Raw genomic sequence first — 7,745 nt, forward strand, 5'->3', positions numbered from 1 at the left:
CGAAGGTTTAATTCTACCTAATTTTGTAGTAGTGATTTGCTTTGCCAGTGAAGAAAACACGCGATGCATGATCAATTTTACATAGCGCCATCGTTTTCAACAAAATTTTGTGTATTAAATTTGCTCTGCAGTTAAATGTTCTAAAACATTCCAATGAGTGGCTTGAATAGTTTCAAATTTTGTAGAAGTTTTGCACCAGATATGATGTTTGATAAAGTTAATACTAAAAAATCCTTGTCAGAAGCAGATAGGTTTGATATGATTATCTAGATATAAAATTAACTGAACCATTCTTGCTCCTAGTAGATGTTCGATTTAAAGTAGAACTGGTAATAAACGATTAACCCAACGAGATAAACGACTGTTTTATAATTTATTGGAACAATATTTTTAAGAAGCTCAATGCTCAGGACTTATGGAAAAATTTTTACCATAAAGGTAATTTTCAAAACTTTCAGTTCCCAAACTACCCTAAAAATTTTCTATTCATATACACCATAACGTTCCTCATTGCAATTGAGGAATCTAGATGCGGAAGAAATAGGTTTCCACCGGTCATTTTAAAGCTGTTCTAGGGCTGCTCTAAGGCCCGAGCGAGCAGCGCCACAACCAAGTTGTGTTTCCAAGTTTACAAGTGTCTTTTAAAGTTGACTACAGTTTTGATGCAAGCGTACGCGCGATTCCTGAGTGGTATTACAAGAAGTGGGATTAACTGTAACAAACTAAGTTTTGGCGTTTTGCTCTGCTAGTGATCTTCTAATTTGAAGCTAACGAACGTGCGATGCGTGTTAAGTTTTGCTATTCGAAGGTTTAATTCTACCTAATTGTGTAGTAGTGATTTGCTTTGCCAGTGAAGAAAACACGCGATGCATGATCAATTTTACATAGCGCCATCGTTTTCAACAAAATTTTGTGTATTAAATTTGCTCTGCAGTTAAATGTTCTAAAACATTCCAATGAGTGGCTTGAATAGTTTCAAATTTTGTAGAAGTTTTGCACCAGATATGATGTTTGATAAAGTTAATACTAAAAAATCCTTGTCAGAAGCAGATAGGTTTGATATGATTATCTAGATATAAAATTAACTGAACCATTCTTGCTCCTAGTAGATGTTCGATTTAAAGTAGAACTGGTAATAAACGATTAACCCAACGAGATAAACGACTGTTTTATAATTTATTGGAACAATATTTTTAAGAAGCTCAATGCTCAGGACTTATGGAAAAATTTTTACCATAAAGGTAATTTTCAAAACTTTCAGTTCCCAAACTACCCTAAAAATTTTATATTCATATACACCATAACGTTCCTCATTGCAATTGAGGAATCTAGATGCGGAAGAAATAGGTTTCCACCGGTCATTTTAAAGCTGTTCTAGGGCTGCTCTAAGGCCCGAGCGAGCAGCGCCACAACCAAGTTGTGTTTCCAAGTTTACAAGTGTCTTTTAAAGTTGACTACAGTTTTGATGCAAGCGTACGCGCGATTCCTGAGTGGTATTACAAGAAGTGGGATTAACTGTAACAAACTAAGTTTTGGCGTTTTGCTCTGCTAGTGATCTTCTAATTTGAAGCTAACGAACGTGCGATGCGTGTTAAGTTTTGCTATTCGAAGGTTTAATTCTACCTAATTGTGTAGTAGTGATTTGCTTTGCCAGTGAAGAAAACACGCGATGCATGATCAATTTTACATAGCGCCATCGTTTTCAACAAAATTTTGTGTATTAAATTTGCTCTGCAGTTAAATGTTCTAAAACATTCCAATGAGTGGCTTGAATAGTTTCAAATTTTGTAGAAGTTTTGCACCAGATATGATGTTTGATAAAGTTAATACTAAAAAATCCTTGTCAGAAGCAGATAGGTTTGATATGATTATCTAGATATAAAATTAACTGAACCATTCTTGCTCCTAGTAGATGTTCGATTTAAAGTAGAACTGGTAATAAACGATTAACCCAACGAGATAAACGACTGTTTTATAATTTATTGGAACAATATTTTTAAGAAGCTCAATGCTCAGGACTTATGGAAAAGTTTTTACCATAAAGGTAATTTTCAAAACTTTCAGTTCCCAAACTACCCTAAAAATTTTTTATTCATATACACCATAACGTTCCTCATTGCAATTGAGGAATCTAGATGCGGAAGAAATAGGTTTCCACCGGTCATTTTAAAGCTGTTCTAGGGCTGCTCTAAGGCCCGAGCGAGCAGCGCCACAACCAAGTTGTGTTTCCAAGTTTACAAGTGTCTTTTAAAGTTGATTACAGTTTTGATGCAAGCGTACGCGCGATTCCTGAGTGGTATTACAAGAAGTGGGATTAACTGTAACAAACTAAGTTTTGGCGTTTTGCTCTGCTAGTGATCTTCTAATTTGAAGCTAACGAACGTGCGATGCGTGTTAAGTTTTGCTATTCGAAGGTTTAATTCTACCTAATTGTGTAGTAGTGATTTGCTTTGCCAGTGAAGAAAACACGCGATGCATGATCAATTTTACATAGCGCCATCGTTTTCAACAAAATTTTGTGTATTAAATTTGCTCTGCAGTTAAATGTTCTAAAACATTCCAATGAGTGGCTTGAATAGTTTCAAATTTTGTAGAAGTTTTGCACCAGATATGATGTTTGATAAAGTTAATACTAAAAAATCCTTGTCAGAAGCAGATAGGTTTGATATGATTATCTAGATATAAAATTAACTGAACCATTCTTGCTCCTAGTAGATGTTCGATTTAAAGTAGAACTGGTAATAAACGATTAACCCAACGAGATAAACGACTGTTTTATAATTTATTGGAACAATATTTTTAAGAAGCTCAATGCTCAGGACTTATGGAAAAATTTTTACCATAAAGGTAATTTTCAAAACTTTCAGTTCCCAAACTACCCTAAAAATTTTATATTCATATACACCATAACGTTCCTCATTGCAATTGAGGAATCTAGATGCGGAAGAAATAGGTTTCCACCGGTCATTTTAAAGCTGTTCTAGGGCTGCTCTAAGGCCCGAGCGAGCAGCGCCACAACCAAGTTGTGTTTCCAGCTGCAGATTATAGTGTATAATTTCGCTGTGCTGGCAATGCGAATTTTTATGGCTTTAAAGTGCACATCATAAATGTTTGTCTTTCTGTACTTTTCAGAAGTTTTTCGGAGGAGAGGACATAGAGGGTGGCAAAAGTTAGCAAGATCAGGAATAAATTTACTGACATAAAGCACAGAACCAGCAAATGATCGCAGTTTCCTTACGAGTGATTGGTGGTTGGCGTGCTATCATAGCTGAAATTGTTCAAATGGCGAAATACCTAATTGAGTTATGTTAAAGTCAAGCCAAGCAAATTTAGATTTGGCGAATTGGCACTTTGTACGAAGGTGTTCAGCATCATCCTTTTCAAAACAGTCAGTAACTAATTAAAACTCTCCGTCTTCTGAGCCTTTGCTAACTATTCAAAAATCGTCGAAAAAACAGAAAGTGTTTTTGAGGAATAAAACTGGATAACCAATTACCTTCAGGCGATCGATTGGCAAGTCAGCGAGTTCAAAAAAAAAAACCAGTATTAAATCTGTTACCGTCATTTCACCCATAAAAAATTAAATTTGCAGTGTTTGGCTGTGTGATGAATATTTAATTGACTAAAATTATACTTACTGTCTACGCAAATCCTATCATGTGGTTGAGTTTGAAACTTGGTAAAAGTTTGGGATATTGAATTGATTAGGGTGTCTAGGTTAAGCTATTAGTATCTATTATTATGGATAGATTTATTTGCTATTTTTGAACCTAGTGTCAACTGTATTGATTGCTCACTGTTTGCGGTGATAACTATAGGACAAATAAAGTACTGGTCAAAACAACTGTTGAGCTTCAAAATGACATTCATTATTTAGTTTTCTAAGTTCGGTTGTTACTCTGTGCTTCATTATGTGCATTTCTTTTTAAATGTTTATTTTGAAAATTACGTTAAAATTTAGATTTGACAATGTGTATACTCGAACGGTTATTACATGGGATTAAAAATTAAAATTGGAATTCGTTTTGCTGTGCCAAGTTTAAATGAACATTGCGTTGATAAACTCTTGAGCATACTGCCTCATGATGTGTTTATTGTTAGTGACTGCGATGCCAAGATCGTCGAAATGGTCACGTTCAATCAGAAGTTTGAGACCCTCGCGTACAACCAGGAATTTCGCATCCTCTAACCGCCAGCCATCAGCTTCTATGGAAATTTGTATCACGTCTTTAGGCCTTTTGCAGGTGCCGTGGTGAGCCCAGGTGCAAAAATTGAGTTTCTTACATTTTTTATGGCAAGTGATTCTTTCAAATCACTAGAGACACTGTCAGAGTCAATAATAAGACCCACGTTCGTATTTTCTATAGAAAGAGGTTCCATTTTTGTTTAGCCCTTCGCGTTCAATTTGGTGATTTTGCTTTCAATGCTTGCAACCAGGTTGTCATCTGAGCTTCATAGACTGATTGGCCTTCAGCGTTATAGTCGTGGTTGGCAATTGCCTTTACTGAACTTTTGGATGTCGTAGATGTATTAATTGCAAAAACATTGGGGAGTGCATTACGTTGAGACGTGACTTTGGCTTTTCGGCAGACAGGTGAAAGTTTGTTTTGCAGACCACGATTAGTGGATCCAGCAAGGAGACAATTGCAGCAGTTTCGATTCGAGACGCGGGGTTGAGGCTGGAAATTGAGTCGTGTATCAGCGTTTGATTATTCACGCTGAATGAAATTTAAATTCGCTTGCAAGGCTGATTGATTGTGAGACATTGGTAATTGATTTCGAGTCCAAAGTTTTTGAATCTCTGTGTCCTGCATATTAGCTATGGAAAAATCTCTAACTGGTGTGTTCTCCCACGTATCAGTTTTCTGGGAGTTCTTTTCATTTCCCGAGCAAGTGCTTAATCGACTCTTTTTTTAGACTGTGTATTGTGAGCAAAAAATAACCGTCTAAGTAATATATCTATGTCGACTAAATGCCTCCTCCACGAGACGCTGTAGCGCTGCAAATGTCAAGATGTCCATCATGAAATGCGGATTACGAATGCTTACTTTTCTTTTTCGTTCAGTAGCTATGCAAGGATAGATCACAGACGGTTCTGCGATCAACTTGGTTCCAGGCTTTATCACAACAGATAATCCCGATTTCCATTTGTCTTTGGCATCGATTCTCTTGGTTCATTTTGAGCTGTGCTTTCCTAGCTTGTTTCTCGCGTTCCATTTAAGCAAATCCTCCCGGGATAGTGTCTTTATAGATGGGTTCAATAGGTAAATGATCTGGTTGTGGTCCAAGTAGTGTATCAAGTGATGTTCTCTTCCGCGAATAGAGCCAATATTGGCTGAGTTCAGCACTTATCTATTTGAGAGGATCTGAATTCGGTTTCTCCCAGAAACGGTCGATGCCCAAAGGTGTTCGTTTGTGAGATGTTGACTGCTCAAAATCGTACATAAACAAGTTTGTGAACTCTGATCCGAAGCTCGGGTTTATTCTCAGATAGCAAAGACTGATTTTGCTAGAGACGTTCGCTTTACTCAGTCCAACTTTGGTATCGGAGTAGCGAATCAACTTACAAGTATTAGCCCACTTAGATTGTGATAAAAATGAGACGCGACAAGAAGGTTTCAGTTGGGCAATCGCGAGATGCAAACTAAGAGAAGGAATAAGCAACAGCTAAATTTGGTGAACAGATATCAGTTCCCAAGGCGGGATACTAAACATCAGATAAACATGTGAACAACACAGCACAGAGCATCAGAGAGGAAATGAGGAGGGATTGCTATGATTCTTTAATTCAGGTTTTAAGTTGTACTGTATCACTTTTAATTTTTTAATTTATCAGCCAGTTTCACTTTTGCACTAAGATGTTAGAAAACTGCCAGCTCAAATAACCACTTTCTATGTGTCTAACCACTACTATGTGTCTAAACCACTTTCTGTTTGTTTTAATTCTTTTTTTTAAGTTGTTTTAAAAAGATCGACCACGGATACTTGAAAACATGTATTGAAGCCAATTGCTTGGTGTTATTTGTATTTATATTGACTTCGTTAAAATAAAGCCTCTTTGTTTTTTCAAATGAATCCAATTCGTACCGTAGACGTTAAATACTTATCACATATTAGCTATCAAGCGTAGACATGTACAATAGTTTCACTTTTGAAAGATACCGTTAAAGACATGCTTTTTCTCAAGGGACCAAAAAAGGTTGCTTTTGAACTTCTCAAACAGTTAAAGGTTTTATGTATTTGAAAAATGAGTGTTTTTTGTTTCTGTGCGTTTTTTCCTATTAGTTAACAGATAGATGCGTCTACAATTATAAAAAGTTTGAACGAAATTGTTCAATTGGGAAAAAAAAACCTTGAGAAAAATTTTTTCTGTATTTTAGCTATTTTTTTTACGTTGAATTGAACGCAAAGAACAAATCCGTCTAATAATTTACCGAGTATGGCGAGTCACTGAAAATAAAACCCCGATTTGAATTTGTTTTATCAATTGACGTTCAACACTTATAATAAACAACCGACTAACGTCGGGCCAATTGCGGTCGTCAGTAGCTAGCCACAGTTTAGTGAGGTTAACTATAGCTTAACTGAAGGAGCGTGAGGTGAATGCAGCGGTGGAGTGCATCGGGGGGTTGATGGGGGTGGGGGCAACAGTGGGGGGGGGCGATTTTTTGGCTACTTGGGGCCCTTACCGCTTGCACGATGTGCAGGGGGTGATTTGAGAGGGGGTTATGTGGGGGGTCAACCTCAAATAACCGCCCATCACACCGTAAGTATAAGCCTCCAAAACAGTTTCTGTGAATCGCATACTTGGGGACTAGTGAGCTGAAAAGCTCTAAGGGATTTTAATGCCCGCTGGCCGTGTTTTTGAGGACAAAAACTTGGTTCAGAAAAAACATCGGTTAAGCAAAAACTCGCATAAAAAGACCAGCAGGGCTAATATAAATGCTACGAACTTCGTTTGAGAGCAATTATTTAGCAATTCTACGAGAAGTCAAGAAAAGAATCTGCCGAAACTCTTCTTGAAATATATTTCCAATTGTTACGTTCCTTCATAGTTTTTTGCCCTTTTAAGGTGACATTTTCAACTCATGTGTTCCCACAATGCCGTAACTCCCCCTAACGCTTATTAACTTTTGATTAAAACTAATTTTTCTCTACCAACCAGAGCAAAAATGAGTAGCATTGTTACTTCGTATGTTACTCCATTTTTGTCCTCTGGATGTTGGGGCCTGGTTAGATTTTAATAGTAGACGTGTGTAATTTTACGAAGTCACGTACCAGCTTTAAGTGAACTAAAAAGTTTCTCAAACAAAAAATATGCTCTCAAAGTTTTTTCAACAATAGACGTTGCATGTATTTGAGATGCCATAGGTTTTTTTGAGAATTTGTGGTGTTTTGCATGTGTACAATTTATATACACTGCGGTTGAAGCAAATAGTCATCTTCAAGAATATTCAATTTTTGCTTTAAAGTCACTTTTCGAACCTTACTTTTCAAAAACCTTTTCTTGGACACCGAGAGCAAAACTGTCTAATATGTGACCGAGGATCGTTAATTTTATCACTCGAACAACAAAGACAGTCGCGAGAGGCAGCCAACTTGAGTGTATAAATTGCACTAGTGTTTTACTTGTTCTGCATTACTACATCTTCTTTTTAAGTTGAAATTGTTAGTATCACTAGTACACGAAGGGATAAAAACATAATTTTCGGACAGTAGGCTTCATTAAAAGATCCTAAAATTTC

Source organism: Convolutriloba macropyga, chromosome 9, assembly GCF_964194025.1.
Source record: "Convolutriloba macropyga chromosome 9, txConMacr16.3, whole genome shotgun sequence".
NCBI classification, from domain to species: Eukaryota; Metazoa; Xenacoelomorpha; order Acoela; family Convolutidae; genus Convolutriloba; species Convolutriloba macropyga.